At 36.6% G+C, this 20451-nt stretch overlaps 1 pseudogene; it reads left to right on the top strand.

Moving 5' to 3' along the window:
- The first annotated feature begins 18133 nt into the window (after nucleotides 1–18133).
- Nucleotides 18134–20136, top strand: LOC104876614 (annotated as a pseudogene).
- The last annotated feature ends 315 nt before the right edge of the window (nucleotides 20137–20451 follow it).

Below are 20451 nucleotides of genomic sequence, written 5' to 3'. Positions count from 1 at the left end.
TTTGAGTTCAGGGTGTCCTGGTGGTTCACTGTCGGCCTTTTCATCCTCATTTGCCCTACTGTTTGCCATTGGTGAACTGGAAGTCTGTCCTTGTGTCTTGCTTAAGTGTTTTCTCATTTTAATTTTTGTTGTCGGACTGTCCTTGGTCTAATCTCTGGATTATCACCCAAATCTTCCTGATATAGTTGCACCCTATCTTCTGTGTCTCTAACAACCCGTAGACATTCTCATCTTCATAACATCAGAGAAAACAGCTCATCAAATCAACAGCAATGCTTTACCCCAACTGATACAATCAGCAACACATTAAGATTAAGCACAACTTGGACACTGACCATCTGTGGTAGTCACTAGTCTATCACCCTGAAATCATTTGAATTAAATTGAAATCAAGAAGCAGTCCAGAACATGTCTGCAGTGAACAAACTTTTCAGTATAGCATATTTACCATTTAATGGCTCAGACAGAGCGAGGACGCCAGACCCCTGGTCTCAGTTAGCTGATTGCTGAACTCCATGATGTTGACTGACCTCGGGCTGCAAGGCCCAGATTGAGTTCCCCATCCTTCTGAATGGTTGAACTCCGCAACGTTCTATTACAGGTTTCCCACGCCCTTTCTTTAAAGATGTTCTAAGTTGGGAACTCAGAAAAATACCCTTGATGACCACCTCTGTCTTTGCAGAGTGAGTCCAAAGACTTGCACAGTCAGGAGGTCTGAGAGTCAGGGGGGGATTATGGGGGTTCAGGGGCGCCCGCGTGGCTACCTTCCTAGTGCTTGAGTGATGGCTGCTGGGTAGGGATCAGACATGGTTCTCCTTCCCGTGATGGATTGGGGCCCGGCCTACCTCCCAGCGCTTGAGCAATGGCTCAGGACCTTGTTCTTGTAAGGCAGATGGTGGAACCACTGAGCTAAATCTCTGACTTATTGATTTGAATTTATTGAACTGTCCTTTTTCCCTGGAATGAAATCTACTTAGTTATGATATATGATCTTTCTAATGATTTGTTGCATTCTATTTTCCAGTACCTTGTTGAGGGCTTTTGTTTCTATGTTTTTTAAAGAAGTTAGCTTAGCATTTTGTTTTTAGTTGGATCCTTATCTGGTTTTGGAATCAGATTCTAGGAATGAGTTTGGAAGTATTCCTTTGCTTCCACTTTCAATTAAGAGTTTGAGAAGAGTGTTGGTGGTATATCTTCCCTGAAGTTCTTACAGAATTCAGCAGTGAATTCTTTGAACTTTTCTTAGTATATATGATTTAAAAAAATACTGCCTCAGTTTTATTGCCTGTTATTGATTATTTCAGACTTTTAATTTTTTGGTTCAGTGTTGATAGTTTACATGTGTTTATGAATCTAATTTTTCAGGATTCTTCAATTTGTTGGAGTATAATTTTCTTTGGACTTACTTTTGGACTTTGGTAGTGTTCATTGTGATTGTCTTTTTTTTAAAAAATTGAGTTTATTTGTACATTTTAGGTATACAGTAGAGTTACATTCATTATTGGGATCTTGTATCTTTACATGACAGGTCTTGGTTCTCATTTTCCACTTGTCCCTGCCCTCCCTTCACCCCCTTCCTTCCCTTCCCATTTACAAACACTTTATTTCCATCTTTTCATTTTCTCACATTTTTTTCTTTTCCGTTATTACCTTTTGCCTACCCTTCCCACTTTCCCTACACCTTTAGCCCTTTTCTTCCCAGTTTACAATATCAGTTATCTCATTAGGATCTTATGTACTATTATAGCTTATTTACACCAGGGAAACTATTCAGTATTTACATGTATAACTTATTTATTTCACTTAGGAGTATATCCTCAATATGTGCCCATTTTCCTATGAATGAATCTAATTTATCATTCTTTATGGCTGTGTAATATTCTGTTTTATAGAGATCATTTCTAATTGTATTTATGTGGTCTTTTTTTTCTTTCTTTAGGTAAGTCTGGCTAAGAGTTTGACATTTGTTTATCCTTTCAAAGAACTGATTCTTTGAATTATTCTTTGTATTTTTTTAGTCTCAATTTCATTAATTTCTCTTTTGATTTCTTTGCATGTACTAGGTTTGTGTTTGGAGTATTCTTGCTTTTCCAGTCTCATGAGGTGCATTATTAGGTAATATGTATGAAATCACCCTATTTTTATAAATTGAGCATTCACAGAAATAAACTTTCTTCTCAGGATTGCTTTCATTATTTCCTATAGGTTCTTGTATGTTGTACTAGCATTATCATTTGACTGTAGGAACTGTGTAATTTTTTCTATAATCCATTAAATGTTCAGAAGTGTGTTAATGTCCAGATTCTTGTAAAATTTCTATGATTTCTTTTGTGATTGATTTATACTTTCAGTTCGTAATGATCTAATAGTCTGCACTGGATGATTTTGAATTTTTATATATGTTTATGCAGGCTATATGGATTAGTATGTGGTCTATTTTGGAGAAAGTTTCACGTGTTGCTGGAAAAATGTGTATTCTTTTGTAGTAGGGCAGAAATTTCCACAGTGGTTGCGCAAGTCTGTGCTCACACCAATAAAGGAGCAGGGTTTTTTCCCCTCACAGCCTTACCAATTTGTTGTTGGTTGATTTCCTGATCTTAGCCATTCATTCTGGGGTGAGATGGAATCTCAGTGTTGTTTTAATTTGCATCTCTCAGGTGACCAGTGATGTTGAACATTTTTTGGTAATATTCATTTGTCATTTGTACTTTTTCATCTAAAAAGTCTATGTTCATTTTGGCTGACCATTTTTGAATTGGGTCTTTAAATTTGGGGGGAGGTCTGATTTTTTCCAATTCTTTGCATATTCTAGATATTAGTCCTTTGTCTGAGAGACTACTGGTTGAAATTTTTCTCACTCTGGGGGTTGTCTCTTCACTCTGCTGGTGATTTCTTTCTCGGTGCAGAAACTTTTTAATAGGATGAGATCCTAGCTGTTGATTCTTTGCACTATTTGCCCTGCCATCCTGGTTTTGATTTTGAAGTCTTTGCCTACCCCAATGTCCTTAAGATTTCTACCTCTTCTCTCTTTTAACATATTCAGTGTTTCTGTTTTAATATTTAGGTTTTGATCCCTTTGGATTTTAGTTTAGTGTATGGGTATAGTTTTAATCTTTGGCATGTACAAAGCCAGTTTTTCCAGTCTCACTTATTAAGGAGGCTATCTTTGCTCCAGTGAATGTGTTTGGCCCCTTTGTCAAAGATGAGGTGCCTGAGTGTGTTTGCTGTTGTTTCCACCTCTTCTAGTCTGTTCCATTGATCCTCAGGTCTATTTGTTTTTGCCAGTACCATGCTATTTTTATCACAGTAGCTTTGTAGTATAATTTCAAGTCAGGGATTGTGATATCCCCTGTGTTGGCATTGTTGCCCAGAATTGTTTTTGCTATTCTAAGTTTCTTCTGGTTCCAAATTAATTTTAGGAATATTTTCTGTAGTTTGTGGGGTATGCTAATGGTATTTTGATTTGTATTGCATTAAATCTGTAGCAATTTTGGGACCATGGTTATTTTCATTGTGTTAGTTCTTCCTACCCAGTAGCAAGGGATATCTTTCTATTTTTTGAGATCTGATTCAATCTCCTTTTTCAGAGTACTATAAGTTTCAATGTATAGGTCCTTTATTTCCTTTATTAGATTGATTCCTAAGTATTTCATTTTATTGATGCTATTATGAAAGGTATTGTCTCCCTAATTACTCTCCCAGTGAGTTTGTTATTTATGTACAGGAATGTTATTTATTTTTGAGTGTTGGCTTTGTATCCAGCTATGCTACTGAATTTAGTTATTAAATCCAAAATATTTTTGGTGGGTTTTTTTGGGCCTATGTAGAGAATCATGTCGTCTGCAAATAATTATAATTTAACTTCTTCCTTCCCTATCTTTATTCCTTTTATTTCTTTCTCTTGTCTAACTGCTCTAATGTTTCCAGAACATATTGAATAGGAGTGGTGATAGTGAACATCCTTGTCTTGTTCCTGATTTTAGAGTGAAAGCTTTCATTTTTTTGTCTATTTAGTATGATGTTGGCTGCTGGTTTGTCATAGATGACTTTTATCAGACTGAGGTAAAGATCATCTATTCCAATTTTTAAAAATCATGAATGTCTGTTGGATCTTGTGAAATGCTTTTTTGCATCTGTTGATGATCATATAATTTTTGTCTTTGGCTCTGTTGATACGGTGTATTGCATTCATTGATTTTTATGTGTTGAACCATCCCTGCATCCCTGGGATGAATTCTCCTTGGTCATGGTGTGTAATCTTCTTGATGATTTGTTGCATTCATATCTTATTGAGGAGTTTTGAATCTCTATTCATTAGGAAGCTTGGCCTGTAGCTTTCTTTTTTAGTTGGGTAATTCTCTGATTTTGGTATCAGGGTAATACTTGCTTCCAGGAATGATTTTGGAAGTATTGCTTCCCTTTCTATTTCATTAAAGAGTTTGAAAAGAATTGGCAGTAGACCTTCTTTAAATATCTTGTAGAATTCATCTGTGAAGCCATCAGGTCCTGGCTTTTCTTTATTGGTAAGTTTTAAATTATATTTTCAATTCCATTGACTGATTGGGTTGTTTAAAATTTTTATATCTTCTTGATTCAGGTTTGGCAATTTGCATATATCTAGGAATCTGCCCATTTCTTCTGTGTTTTCCATCTTATTAGAGCATAGTTTCTCGAAGTAGGTATTTATGATATTCTGGATTTCTTCAGGATATGTTGTGATTTCACCCTTTTTATTCCTAATTACATGAAGTTGAGTCTTTTCTTTCCTTTTATTTTATACCTGGAATCAAACTCAGGACCTTGTGCTTGCCAGACAGGTGCGGTGCCACTGAGCTAAATCCCTGGCCCTCTTTTATTTTATTTTTTTTGATAAGGTTGGCTGAGGGTTTATCAAGTTTAATCTTTTGAAGAACCAACTCTTTTTTTTCCTTTTTTTTGGTACCAAGGATTGAACTCGGGTCCTTGTGTTTGAGAGGCAGGTGGTGGAACCACTGAGCTAAATCCATGGCTCCAAGAACCAACTCTTTGATTCATTGATTATTTTACTATTTTTTTAGTCTCAATTGCATTAATTTCTGCCATATGGGTTAGCAGTTATTATATTTCAGGCTTTAAAAATTTCTTTTCAAGCCCTCTTGTCTTCTGAGGTTTATTTTGATAAATCTGCTATTATTCTGATGGGTTTGCCCTTATTAGTGATTTGGAGTGTCTCTCTAGCAACTTCTAATATTATTTCCTTGTTCTGAATTTTGATGTGTTGTGAGGAGAGTCTTTTCTGGTCTTGTCCATTTGAGGTTGTACAGGCCTCTTTTACTTGGGTATCCATCTCATTTCTGAGCTTTGGGAAAAATTATCTGCTATAGTTTTAGTGAAAATATTTTTGAAGCCTGTATTTCAATGCCTTTTAGGTGAGTGAGCCTTAAATTCTTTCTTTCTTTAAGATTTATGTAGGAACTCCTGTATACTTTGCTTATTCTTTTTCTTTAAATTGTTTTTTATTAGTAGATACTTGTAATATAATAATCACTTTCCTCATGGGAAGTTGGTACATGTACATAACACATCTAAGTTCTTTTGTCATTCTCCTGTCCTCCCCTCCCACCAATCCTTCCCCATCTATCTGTCCCCTTTTGATTTGCAAAAGATCTGTCTTCCCATTTCCTATCTCCTAACCTTTATTTTGTTCTTTTTATGTTTTATTTTTCTCATCTGAGAGAAACCAGGCAATATTTAAGCTTGAGTGTCTGATTTATTTTACTTAATATTATGGTTCCAGGGTGAATCCATTTTCCTACAAATGACTCATTTATCTTTCTTTATGGCAGAATATTACTCTGCCATAAATACCATATTTTCTTTATTCAGTCATCTGTTGATGGAATATAGATAATTTCTAAGACTTAGCTACTATGAATTATGTTGCTAATGAACATGGGTATGCATGTATCATTGTAATATAATGCCTTTACCTCTTTTGGGAAGATACCTAGAAGGGGGATAGTTGTGTCAAATGAAATTTCTTTTCTTTCTCTCATTCTTTTTATCTTTTTTTTTTTTTTTTTTTTTTGTACCAGGGATTGAACTCAGGACCTTGCACTTGTGAGAGGCACCACTGAGCTAAATCTCCAACCCCTCAAATATAATTTCTATTTTTATTTTTTGAGGAACCTTTCCATTGATTCCATAGTGGTGGTACCAGTTTACACTCCCATCAACAAAGTAGGATGGTTTCTCTTTTCTTATGACTTTGCTGGCATTTGCCATTATTTGATTTATTCACAATAGCCATTCTTTTGGGGGTAAGATGTAATCTCATTATTATTTTAGTTTGCTTTTTTGAAATGGCCAGAGATGTTGAACATTTTTGAATTTATTTAATGGCCACTTCTATTTCCTCTTCTGAGAAGTATCTGTTCATTTCAGTTGTGCATTATTTTTGGTGGGACTTTTATTTTTGGGATCTAATTTTTTGAATTATTCATATATTGTAGATATTAGTCTTCTGTCTGGAATAGCTAGAAAGAAATTTTGTTCATACTGTAGATTGTCTCTTCACTCTACTTTTTCCTTTACTTTGCCGACTTATTAATCAGATATTATTCCTTCTGTTAATTCTTGTGTAAGTAGATTTCTGTTCAGAAAGTACTTGCCTATGCCTATTTCTTCAAGAGCTTTACCTATTTTCTCTTCTGACAGGTTAAGTTTTTCTGTTGTAATATTCTGATCTTTGATTCATTTTGATTTTAGTTTAGTACATAGTGAGAGATATGGGTCTGGATTCAGTTGTCTGAATAATAGGCAAGCTTTTTCAGTACCACTTGTTAAGGTGGCTATCTTTTCTCCATCATATGTTTTTGGTCCTTTTGTCAAAGATCAGACAGCTGAACATTGCTGAGGTTGTTTCTGGACTGTCTTCTAGCTTTTTTTTTTGTTTGTTTTTTGAGACAGGGTCTTACTTTGTAGTTGAGACTGACCTGGAACTCACTACATAGCCAAGGCTAGTCTTAAACTCACAGTGATCCTCTTGTCTCAGCCTCCTGAGTGCTGGGATTACAGGTGTGAGCCACCACTCCCGGCTGGACTGTCTACTCTGTTCCATTGGTCCATTTGTGTGTTTTTTGCTAGTAACATGCTCTTTTTATCATTGTGACTTCGTAATATAACTTGAAATCTAGGATTTTGAAGCCTCCTGCTTTGGTATTGTTGTCCAGGCTTACTTTTTGTATTCTGGTTCTCTTCTGTTTCCATATGAATTTTAGGATTGTTTTCTCTATCTCTGTGAAGACTATTAGTATTTTGATTGGAATTGCATTAAATGTGCATATTGGTTTTGGAAGTGTGGCCATTTTAACATTATTGGTTCTGCTTATCAATAACTGGGAATATCTTTCTATTTCTGATATCTTGTTTCCTCTCCTTTTTTCAGTGTATTCTATATTTCATTGTAGAGGTCTTTCACTTGCTTGGTTGTTTTATTGTTAAGTATATAAATTTTCTTGGTGCTATTATGAGTGGTATTGTTTTCCTAATTTCTTTCTTGGTTCATTCATTATTGGTGTAAAGAAATGGTATTGATTTTTGTGTGTTGTTTTTGTATCCTGCTATATTGCTGAATTTAGTTATTAATTCTTGAGTCTTTTGGTGGAATTTTTTTGGTCTTTTATGTAGAGAATCTTGTCACCTGAAAATAATGAATATTTGGCTTTCTTTTTCTATTTTTCTTTTTTTCTCTTTCCAATTTCTGTGCCTAATATTTCAAGAACTATATTGAACAGGAATGGTGAAATTGGACATACTTGTCTTGTTCCTGACTTTAGAGGGAAGCTTTACTCATTTAATCTGATGTTGGCTGTGGGTCGTTATAAATGACTTTTAGCAGATTGATGTTTCTTCTATACTCTTTCTTTCTTTCTCTTTATTTTGAGACAGGGTCTTGCTATGTAACTCAGGCTGGCCTTGAACTCACTATGTACCCCAGGCTGTCCTCAGACTCATGTTGATCCTCCTGCCTCAGCCTCCAAAGTGCTGGGATTACAGGCATTACCACGTCTGGCTTCTATACCTATTTTCAGCAGGGTTTTTATAATGAATGGATGTTGGATTTCATCAAAGGCTTATTCTCCATCAATTGAGATATAATGTGAATTTTATCCTGTCCTTGCTTCTGTTTATGTGTATATCACATTTATAGATTTGTATATATTTTACTATTCCTGTATCTCTGGGATGAAGCCTACTTGGATGATATATGACTTTTTCTGGAAATTTGTTGTATTCTGTTTGCCAGTCTCTTGAGGATTTTTACATCTATGTTTATTAAGAATTGCCCTATAGTTTTTTTATTGGATACTTTTCTGGTTTGGGAATCGGGGTAATGCTAGCTCCAGAAATGACTTTGGAAGTACTTATTCCTTTTCAAATTTATTAAAGAGTTTGGGGAGTATTGGTCTTAGATCTTCCCTAGAATTGTTATAGAAACCAATGGTGCATTTATAAGGACCTGGGCTTTTTTTAGCTTTTAAAAATACATTACTGATTCAATATCATTGCTTATTGTTGGATTATTCAAAAATTTTAATCTTCTCATTTCCAGTTTTGGTACTTCATATATATATATTCATATATACATATACACACATATATATTTATATATATGAATATACACATATGTTCATATATATTCATATATACATACACACATTATACACACACACACACACACACACACACACATATGTATATCTCCAAGAATGTATCCATTTCTTCTGAATTCTCCAACCTGCTAGACTACAGGTTCTTAAAGTAGTTATTAATAATCTTCTTTATTTTGATGGCGTCTATTGTAATTTCACATTTTTCATTTCTAATTACATTGGTTTGGGTCTTTTCTTCCCTTTTTTCTGGTAATATTGACTAGAGATTAGTCTACTTCATTTATTCTTTTAAAGAACCAGCTTTGCGCTGGGTGTGGTGGTGCACACCTGTAATCCCAGCACTTGGGAGGCTTAGGTAGGAGGATCACTGTGAGTTCGAGACCACCCTGGACTACATAGTGAGTTCTAGGTCAGTCTCACTACATAGTGAGACCCTGTCACAAAAACAAAAACAAAGAACCAGCTTTGTGATCCATTGATTCTTCATATTAATTTTTGTCTCAGCTAATTTCTTATTTTGGTTTTTATGTATTACCTTCTGTACTAGCTTTGGATTTGGATTGATCTCATTTTTCTAGGACTTTGAGTTGCATCATTAGGCTTTTAATTTGGTTTTTAAATATTTGGGTATTCACAGCTATACGCATTTCTCTAGGGACTGCTTTCATTGTGTTCCATCAGTTATGGTATGTTGTATTGTATACTTTTTGATTTTAGCATCTAATTTCTTCCTGAATTTCTTCCATGATTCACTAATTATTCAATAAGGTATTGTTTAATGAATTTGTATAATTTCTGTGTTTTCTTTTTCCATTAATTTCTAGTTTCATCACACTGTGATTTGATAGTATTCATGGTAAAAGTAAATTATTTTACTTTTTAAGCATGACATATGTGCTAGCCTGTGGTCTTTCTATTTTGGAGAAAATTCCATGTGCTGCTGAGAAGAATGTGTATTCTGTGGTTGTGGGTGGAATACTTTAGGTATCTGGTAAATTCACTTGTTCAAAAGTTTGGCTCAATTCTTATGTTTCTTTGTTGCTTTTTATTTAGTTGATCTATTTGTGAAAGTGGGGTATTGGGTCCCCAACTATAATTTTGTTTTTATGTGTTTATCTGGTCTTTTATGTCCAGTAGTGTTTGTTTTATGCAGTTGCATGCTCTAGTATTTTGTAATGTTTATAATTGCTATCTCTTCATGTTGAATTTTTCCCTGGACTAATATGTTGAATTGTTCCTTTAAACAACTTTCTTGGCCTTTTGTGCTGTTATTTCTGTAAGTAGGTTTTTAAATGCCATTTGTGGTTGTCTTCTGATATTTAATGTTTTCAATTAATGTTAGATTAGCCTTATTTGTACCATCTAGGAGCAGTTGGATTCATTTTTCATGTTTTCTTGATGTTTTTAAGGTATTCCACATTAATTGGCCCATGACAACAACTCTGACTTCTCATTCTGACACTCTGTCCTCACACTGATCATTTCTGCTGTCCATACTTTTGACAGATTCTTTTTCTACTGAATTACTAATTGATATCTTCTTATGGATCCTAATTGTTTTGATGCTGGCCATTCATATTTTTCATTGCTAGCTCAGCTATCTTTTTACTAGTTTCTTCTGTAGACTCACTGTATTCTTTATTTTCTCCAACATCTTTTTATTTATGTCTTCTTTTTAAAAAGTTACAATTCTCCATTTCAGTTTTTATTAGAAAGAATATCTTTTAGTACCATGTGACTATTAACAAGCTAGGCTTGGTGGTGCATGCCTGTGATCTCAACACTCACAAAGGTTCAAGGCAATATCTTCTGTGATCTTGCCAAATGCCTTATTGATCTATTTTTTAAAAATTTCCCTTGATATCATTTTGAATAATTTTGGCATGTGGTTTTGGTTTTCTTCCCATCAATTCCCCATGAATTATCTTTGGCGAGTTGGGAGTTTTTAGTGGCATTTTAATTGCTTGTCTTCTCACATTTTTATTTTTAGTGTTGGGGCTTGCAGGTTGATTATAGTGGAAAGCTTTGTTTTTAGTATGGATTGTGTTCAAGTTAATGTCTACTTTTCAGTGCTGTCCTATGGGTATGGCTAACTTTGGCCTTTTCTTCTATCTCAGGTTCTGTTTACTTGGGATGGGAAGTTACAATGTATTTGGCCTGGTTCCAGTTCTCCAGGAATGGATCATAATATAGTTAATGGCTCCAAGGCAATCCAGATATTGTCATCCCAAGAAAACCAATTAATAGCAGCAGCTGTGTCACCTTGGCTATCGCAATAAAACCAGCATTATTTATAGCATCAAATACAAATTCAGTATTGTGATACACTAAGGGCTAATAATGTACCACCCTTAAGCGTGGAAAGAGACCTATGCTTATGGTATTACCTATACGACAAACCAAATATTGACCTACTAGTGACTTACAGGAAATATCTGTTAACTGGAAAACTTTACTTCTACTAATAATAGAGCATTATCCAGCAGTAATAGCATAAGTTTAACTATCTAGAGATTCATAAAGCTTAGCAGTTACACTAGTAAATGTAGAGGGAGTGGGAAACAAGAGAATGAAAAAAGCAAATTTGGAGAAATTAATCAGTGGGAAATGAGAAGGAGAGAAAAGTGAAATAGGGTATTATACTATGGAGTTAAAATAAATCAGTAGTGTTGGAGGGATAGCCACATAAAGGAATGAACAAGAATAAGAAGGAAAAAAGATAATCAGAGAGCAAGATACAAGGAATAAAGAAATGATTAGAAGGAAGAGAAATAAGTTGAGAGAGAAAAAGAGAAAAAAATTAAAGAGAAAAAAGAAACCTCAAACACCAAAAACTCAAAGGAAAGAGAAAAGAATAAAATTTAGAAAAATGTTTAAAAAGTTGAGCCAAATAAACAATTTCTGTTTTAAAATAGGTGGCTTCATTCCAATACAGCATCTGCAGTCTTGGGAGCACTCCCTCTGTGCGTTTATCCTGGACTGTAGTTACCATCCAAGGCATATCCTTGTTCTTATTGGTAGGTGGGGAACATGATCAGCACTCTGGTCTCTGCTGGATGTAGACCACAGCATGTGTTGGACTTAATGTAGACACTTGTGGGATCTGGTTGTTCCCTCATGCTCCTGGGTAGTGTCCTTGTTCAGGATCAAGTCAGTTGATTAGTCCTTGCCTTTGCTGCCCCATGCCAAGAAGAAGCAAAATGTGGACCCAACTTGGAGCTTGTGGACAGTCATGTCATGCAGCTGCTGTGGGCCTGCTTGCTTGCACTGGTGACACATGGCTAGCCTGGGTTTGATATTCTGGATTTTTGTTTAATACATTTTCATGATTTGCAATTCTTTACTAAAATGGTGTTCATATCATATTAATTTTCTGCTAATTTCTGAGTTTCTACTCCTTTCCCTTCTGCAATAATGTCTGGAGTTGTTTAATACTGCTTTCGCTATTCAACTCTGGGCAATGTTCCACGCAACACTATGGCTGGCACCTCCACACCCCAGAGAGCATCATTAGGCCCTCAGAGTTCCTATCTCCTCCTCATCAGACTGCTCTCCCCCTGTAACTCTGAGCTGGCTCCCATCCTATGATTTATTCTTTTGCATGCCAGGGTGTGAAGGGGATTGGGGGTCCAGATGGACCACTGAGTCCACCTCCCTACTTCTACAGACAGTTCTCTGTTTATTTTTTGTTTTATACCTATGGACATAGTTAGACTGAGGTTTTACCATTTCTTATGATTGGACACCTTCAACTGAATTAGGGGAGGTGCAGAATGACTGAGCCAGTAGCCAGTCTTTCACTGATTTTCACAGGGGCCTTTCAGTCTTGGTTTTCTTTCCTCCACTACAAACCCTGCAGCCACTGCTGTGTTGTTTCTCTGAGGCTCTGGATAGCTGCGCCACACCATGCTCTCTAAGCTGTTGTCCTCAGCTCTTCATTCACTTCTCTGTCTCTGCACTTCACAAAACCATTATCCAGCCCATGAACTGTAGTAATTTGACTTAGAGTGCTTAGCAGCTTTTAGCTGGTGATAGGGTTGGGGCTCCTGTGTAGCACAAAACAGTGGCAATGGGGAGGTTAACCTGTGGGCACAGAACTTTCTGGTGTGGGGAAATAATGGGAAAGTGCCTGACTCGGTAATGCTGAAATTACATTTCTTCCCAGAGTCTTGTTGGTTGCAACTTCTGCCAGCATCAGCAGCTCCCTGAGTCATGGTTCTGTCAGTGTTTGGTTCTGGTTCCATAATCACCATTGTGCCTTGTTTTTTACGTTCCCAAGGGCACACCAATGCTAGCTGGGTCACTGGTCTCTGAATAATTCTGACTTTCAGTTTCTCTGGTGCCCTAATCTTGTATGCTGAGCTCCTTCTTCCAGTGAGGAGGGTATATAGGTTAAGAGCTCATGCCAGGGGCCTGGCCATGACTGTGGTACTAGCTCCTTCCCTCAGGACATTAGATCCTCTTTCATCATGTGTGCACTGAACCTGCGGTGTAGTTCGTGCCATGATCCAGTGGCAGCTCACCTTCTCTTTCTAAACACCCTTGGTACTGGATTGATCTAGTAGGGCTCTCCCTCATGCAGCCATCCCATATTGAGTTTGCCTCAGTTATTTCTGAGTACCTGTTCTTCTAATGCACATCTTCCAATGTCCCTTCAGACATCACTGCCTCTAGTCAGCCATGATGATCTCATCACTTTAAGTAGGAAAAAATATGTGGTACATATCCACCTTGAGGCTCTCAACAAGTAATAAACACAGCAAAATGTATCATGTTAAGAGACAAAATGCTCAAACATCTCACTTAATCATCAGTTAATTTGGGTGTAAATAAACAGGTGCACTGTGTGTGACAGCAAAGCCTTTTGTCCTACTTGTGAACCCCAATATGCACATTCTTTTTCATTATCCCTATTTCAAATTGTCTCTGTGTATTTAGAATGTAACTCAACTTGTATCATACAGTGTTTTGTTAAAAAGGTTGTAATTTTCAAAGTGTAAAATATAAAGTTGTCATACCTAAACCTCAGTGGAGAATTATAAATATTTCCAATGTATTATTTTAAACACCTTAAAATTACTCTTTATCAGAGGCAAAGTAAGAGTTTTTATAGGGAAGGGTGGAGGGGGTGAAGGGAGGCCAGGGAATGGGGGAAAAATAAGAACCAAGATGCATCATGTAAAGGCACAAGATCCCAGTGATGAATGTAACATATTGTATACCTAAAGTGTACCAATAAAGAAAAAAAATTTGTTTTCTTTCAGTTTAGAAGCAATTGAAAAGTTATTTTAGGAGAAAGGGTGATTCAACCTTGAATCACCTGTGCATAGTTAGATCTGAAGGTATTCAAAGAATGAGTTCTCAGAAATTTGCATTTGAAAAATTTCTTTTTCTTTTTGGTACTGGGGATCAAACTCAGGTTCTTGTGCTTGCAAGGCAGGCAGCAGCACCACTGAGCTAAATCCCTAGCCCTTGAAAATTTCTTTCTTAACATAAAATTTAAAGCACTATATTGAGACATAAAATGATTTATAAGGGTGCAATTTGTTTGAAATTTTTGTTTCAAGGATACAATATGGATTTAACATGGCCATTATACTAGATGCTGAGGACAAATCTGATCAATAAAAGTATCTGTAGATTTTATTGTTTCTAACTACCACGATTTCTAGATATACTGAATAGCAGCAGAAGCCTTAAGCAAAATTTGATTTAAAGGCTTGAAATCTTCCCCTAAAACTAAACTAAAAACATTTATTAGCTACTGATGGTTGGTGTGTGGCCTGTTAGGTAACTTTGATCTGTGACTGCTTTAATCAGTCAGGCCATTACAAGATTCTCAGCTGTAAAGACTATTTTTTTTTTTAAATTTACAAAGCACACCAAACCTGAGACCAAAAAGTTAATGATTTGAACACAACCCATTTTATCTTACAATTGAAACATTTTTAGAAAAATATATTTTTCATTAGAATAATAACTTCTTATTTAACATCTTCAAGATTTTGGTATTTTGAAGATTTTTACCAGGTTACACAATCTCAATTTTATTAGTGCAATTTCTTAAAATAGAAAGAAAAGAAAAAGAAGAAAGAAAGAAAGAGGGCTGGGGATTTGGCTCAGTGGTTCTGCCATCTGCTTTGCAAGTGCAAGGGCCCAAGTTTGATCCCTGGTACAAAAAAAACAAAATAAACACCCCCCCCAATACAACACCAACACCCCCCACCAATTGTTCCTCATTTATTTTTGTTGTTTTTTTTGGTACCGAGGATCGAACTTGGGACCTTCCTCTTTCAAGGCAGGTGGCAGAACCACTGAGCTAAATCCCCAGCCCCTTCTCATTTATTTTTACAAACCTGTATAAACAGAAAAGACGAAGAGGGTGATAATGAATCCCTATACATCCATGACTCAAGTTCTGCTACTACAGGATTTTAACACTTTAATTGAAACGTTTCAAAGTTGGTGGTCTTAGAAACACTAAAATCTACAGATAGTTTTGCTCTTCAAATCTGTTTCAAATATTCAGTCTATCTGGACATCTTAGTAACCACATGTTCATCTTTCAGATAGAGTTTCAAAAGTATTTTTTTTTGTACTGGACACAGTTTCATGTCAATCATATATTTAGAAATCTTTGGCTTGCAAAAATATTTTGAAGTATAAATTAATTTTTGAGAACTCATCTTTCAAACACCTTAAGATCCATTTGTAAATGGCAGTTCCAAGATTTCAGAGTCCTTCTTTCTTTTCTTTCTACCTTTGTTCTATCTTTCTTGCTCCATGCCTTTCCCTCACTTTCCCCTTCCTTCCTTCCACTCTCTCTCTTTCTCCCTTTCTGTGCAATTGGGGATCGAACCCTTTACACTGAGCGGCATCCTCAAGCCCTTTAAAAAATTAAAAAAAACTTTTTTTTCTTTCGAGACAGGCTCTTGCTAAGTTGCTAAGTTGTCAGGCTGGGTTCAAACTTGTCTTCTTGCCTTAGCCTCCCAGAGTTCTAGGAATGCAGGCATGCACAACCAGGACCAATTCCTTTCTTTTCTACTCCTCCTGACATTGTCTTTTTTCTTTCCTACTTCTCCCAGAAGCAATGCTGGACTAGGATAAAAATGAAGACTACTTCATAGAACAGCTCTACCTCATAATTCTGTTTAAATATCTGAGACTGCTGCCATGCTCACCTTCATAGGAAACATTGGCACCTATTATTAAAAAAAGAAAAGGAAATTTCAAGTTACTCTTATCCATACTTGAAGTATGATGTGGATAGAGCAGATATATAGAAAAGTATGACTTTTTTCTTTCATGTCGAGTATAGAACCAGGTCCTCATGCACACTAAGTATGCATTTTACCATTAAGCTATATCTCCAGCTCCATGACTTTTTAAAAAATGATTTTAATTTAATCCTTTAATTTTTATTGAGTGCCCCTGGGGCTCCTATTTAACAATTGCATTTAAGAAGTTTCTTGATATGTGTTTGATATTTTCTAAAAAATAAAATAAAAAATTCCCCTTAGAGGGAGGTGTTTGCCTAGATTATTCCTATGACAGTAATTCCATGGCAGGAGAATTTAAATTCTTTTAAATTTTTTTAACATGGAGTGTGTGATACTGAAAGAATAGGATTTCCCACTAGAGGGAGCCACCCACTCATGGTCTCTCCTAACTCCGTGTTTTGAGATGATGGTCTCTTCCACAGCTAAATACGCCAAGAGCTGTGTCTGAGATTCTTAGTCCCCAGCCCTGCTTCACAGTTCTGCAGGGGCCTCACACGTGAATTAACTGTTACAGCATAACAAGCTTGGAATGAAAGACAGGATGAACTTGGTAGCTGCTAACGCAGTCTAGTATGCTGAAGATGCTGTGGCTTGTCGGTACATACTGCATTTGTGTGCTTTCACCTGGCACAGAAATTATGTGTCTCAGAGCGTTCAGGGAAAGGAAGGAAAAATTCAGTCAAGACTGATTCAGGCTGGGAAAGAAGCAGATCAGTACTTTCTCGTCCTTCCTGTTTTTCATACTTTCTGAGAAGCACATACCTAGATGGGGAATTGTCGGAGAATTTTATTCTCAGGGACAGAGTCCTGGGAGAAGGGTGGCTTGGAGAGTTCCTGATGATAATTTAGGTTTTTTGGGCCACAGTAGCTCCTGAACATTCCAGGAGATTTGAAACGTATTCAGAATAGACATGGTAAAATCACACCTTCATAGGCAGGAGGATCACAAGTTTGAGCTCAGCCTGGGGCACTTAGAAATTTAGCAAGACCTTGTCTTAAAAATGAAAAAGGGCTTAGGTTGTAGCTCAGTGAGAAGGCTCTGCATTCAATTCCCAGAAACACAAAAAAACAAAATACAGACCAGCCAACATACAACCCCACTATTCCTAGACCTTATTTCACACAGAAAAATAATTAAAATTGAGCTCCACAGGGTGAGACTTTTAAAACTTGCCAGGTCAGTCTCCCTATCTTGCTTCATTTCAGAGACCGGATCTCCGGTATGGAGAGTGTAATTTCTCAGAAGGCTAATAAATTCCGTTTTGGGACACCTCCTGTGTAAAGCCTATTTCCATGATGTTTTTATGTTGCCTATGATCATAGATGAGAATAAATCACAGACACTTTCCTAGTTTGTGCAAACCAACTTCAGATCTTGTGGGAAAACAATCTCTAAACTAAATTTAATCTTGGGTTGCATGGGTATCTGAAATCTTCTATGATTCAGTATTACAGGATTTTTTTTATTTATGTGAAAGATGTCATTGGAACATTGATATATATTAAGTTAGTGTGGTCATTTTTAACACTAGTAATTCTACTTGTCAAACAACAGGATATTTTTCCATTTGTGCCTTTTTATTGATTTCTTATGGGTTTTGGTGTATGGCTCTTTCTCCTCCTTTACTAAATTTACTCCCATGTATTTTCTTTTATTATTTAAAAAATTAATTTTATTTGTACATATTAGATATACATAGTGATCACTTTCATCAGAGGGAATTTGTACCTGTACATAACATATCTTGATTTTTCTTTTTTCCCAATCCTTTCTCCTCCCTTCAACTCCTCTTCCCCTCCTTATTTATAAAAAATTTGTTTCCATTTTTTCTTTCTTTTCTCTTTTTTCCTTCTTTCCTGTCTCCCCATTTCCCTTCCCACTTGAACATTTTCTACTTATTTCCCTATATCTATTTTACATTTTGATCCTTATTTACCTTTTTGGTTTCTCACACCAAAGAAACAATGTGATGTTTAAATATATGTCTGAGGCTTGGGATTTAGCACAGTGGTGTCACTGCCTGCCTTGCAAGCAAGGTCCTGAGTTTGATCCCCAGTACCAAAAACAAACAAACAAAAAACCAACCCCCCCCCAAACAAACAACAACAAAAAATGTGTGTCTGATTTATTTCACTTAAGAGTATGGTCTCACGGTGCATTTGTTTACTTAGAAATGTCTCAAGTTTAGAGTTATGGTAATGGTGATGGTTTTATCAGAGCACCATAACAAGGTGTAGGAAGTGAAGACAATTCAGGTGCCTAATGCAGTACAGAAACTCCTATTGGTGATGGGCAAGAGAGCACCAGGAATGAATGATTCCCTGGAGTTGCTGCAGTGTAATGAGAATTTGTCATCCTTACCTGAATACAACTCCTGTGATGAGCACTTGGAGCTTGATGACCTGAACTTCAGGCTGTTCAAAGTGATCCTACCCAATCTGCTATATACCAACTAAGTTCAGTTGTTTCACATCAAGAGTATCCAAGATCCCAGCACTCGGGAGGCTGAGGCAGGAGGATCGCTGTGAGTTCAAGACCAGCCTGGGCTACATAGAGGGCTCCAGGTCAGTCTCAACTACACAGTGAGACCCTGTCTCAAAAAAAAAAAAGTATTCAAGATCATCTTAGAACCAGACTACCTCAGACACATCAGACAGTACTTACCATGAAGATGAGGTGGATTGGCTCACAGAATTAGCAGATATTGCTACCAGTCCACAAAGCCCACACATACAGTACTCATTTTACAACAGATCATCTCCTGTAGACATTGTTGATACAAGCAAAACTTTATATTCCTATGCACTACCCCTGTCAGTGTCCTCTTCTTTTTTTTCATTGTTTATTGGTACACATGTGTAAACATAGAATAGTTTCTCTGGTGTGAGAAACTGAAAGTATTAAATGTATAACAGGTAATGTGAAATAAGAAGAAAAGGTCTAAATGGGAAAGGGAATTGTGTGGGTAGTGGAAAGAAAAAAAAAGGAAAGGAAAAATATGCAAAAAGGAAAAAATAGAAACAAAATTTTTGCAAATAGGTTGGGGTGGAGGGGTTGAAGGGAGGGCAGGGACAAGGGGAAAATAAGAACCAAGTTATATCACATAAAGGCAAAAATTCCCAATGATGAATGTCATTGTCCTCTTATTTGAAGAGTGAGCCAGACTTCCCACATCACTGCTAGAAGGTGGAAATTCCAGTGAGACATGAGAGGGCAAAGAGTGAGTCAGAGTCTGGCATTTTCTGCACATCCTCCCTGTCAGATAATGATGACTTGGGATGGTGCAATTTCTGGACTTCAGTTGTTTGGCACTGTTTTAAAAAAGAGACACAACTGTGCTTTCAAAAGGGAAGCAACAAGGAATGGCAAGATGTGGAAGATTTTGTTAGAGCTGAAGGCTGTGATAATGAAGATCTCCAAATGGGCACTCACAAGGGCTGTGGTTCTGATGGGCTGAAGTTATTATCACATGAAGAAAGCATATCATATGGTGAATCTGTACTGAAGTGGACTTGATCCTGGTACAGTAGAAGGATGGTTTACTTGCAGTAGAGAGTAAGCTGGACCACCCTTTCTATGTTAGAATTAAAGGTTTTATCATCATTTTACCTGAGCTTGACTGTGCGGCAGCACAGCATTCTATGCTGTGAGATCCATGTTGGTGATGCCTGTCTATGTCCTGGGTATCCTGATGCCATCCACTTTGATGATTCAGGGGTTTTTGATACATTTAAAAGCTATGGCTTCACACCTATGGATTCTTCTGCAGTCTATGTGTTGGGCAGTATGGCTCATAAGCATCATGCTTCTTTGTCTTGTGGAGGACCTAGTAGCCAAGACTTTGCAGGATCTGGATTCAGTAAGAATTGTGGCTCACTTGGATCTTCCAGTTCTTCATATCCTAACACTGTCAAAAACCACAGCTCAGGGACCATGAGTGCCACTTCTCCTAATAAGTGTGAAAGAACAATGGATGCCTTCATGCTTTTTGCCAAAAAGTAGAGTTAAATATACTCAGATGTATCCAGGGAAAGACAACAGAGCCTTAAGTGTGATCCTTGGTGACTGGAGGAAGAAAATAAAGAATAAAGAGAGGAGAATGTGCATATTAGAAGCAAAAGCTTTGGCTGAAGAACAAAAATGTTTAAATTCTGACTGTTGGAAAAGTAAAAGAACCGATTTAGGCTCACAGAAACATTAAACCAGGATGCTATGTTCTTAAGTCTATAGTTGCAAAAATGTTGACTCTTGATGGAAAGGCTTAAGAAGATCATTGGTCCTGAATTTGTATGACCATAAGATGCTGATAGCACTGAGTCTGGAAATGATTTAATACTATGAGTGAGGATTTGCTTTCTGCCTTAGAGTATTAAGTATGCTAAAACTATAAGCATTGTAAACTGAGCTGCCTTATTTTCCTTCCAACCTTCATATATGTCTATCAGGTAAAATAGTTTTGAAAATTGATATCCTGTGGTGCTAAAGTACAGTAGAGAGAAAGATGAAGGGTGTGCAT

Source organism: Fukomys damarensis, unplaced genomic scaffold, assembly GCF_012274545.1.
Source record: "Fukomys damarensis isolate Sample0158 unplaced genomic scaffold, DMR_v1.0_HiC HiC_scaffold_15, whole genome shotgun sequence".
In the NCBI taxonomy this organism is placed as follows: domain Eukaryota; kingdom Metazoa; phylum Chordata; class Mammalia; order Rodentia; family Bathyergidae; genus Fukomys; species Fukomys damarensis.
The sequence above is the reverse complement of the archived record's forward strand: the minus strand, read 5'-3'. Positions and strand labels throughout refer to the sequence as shown.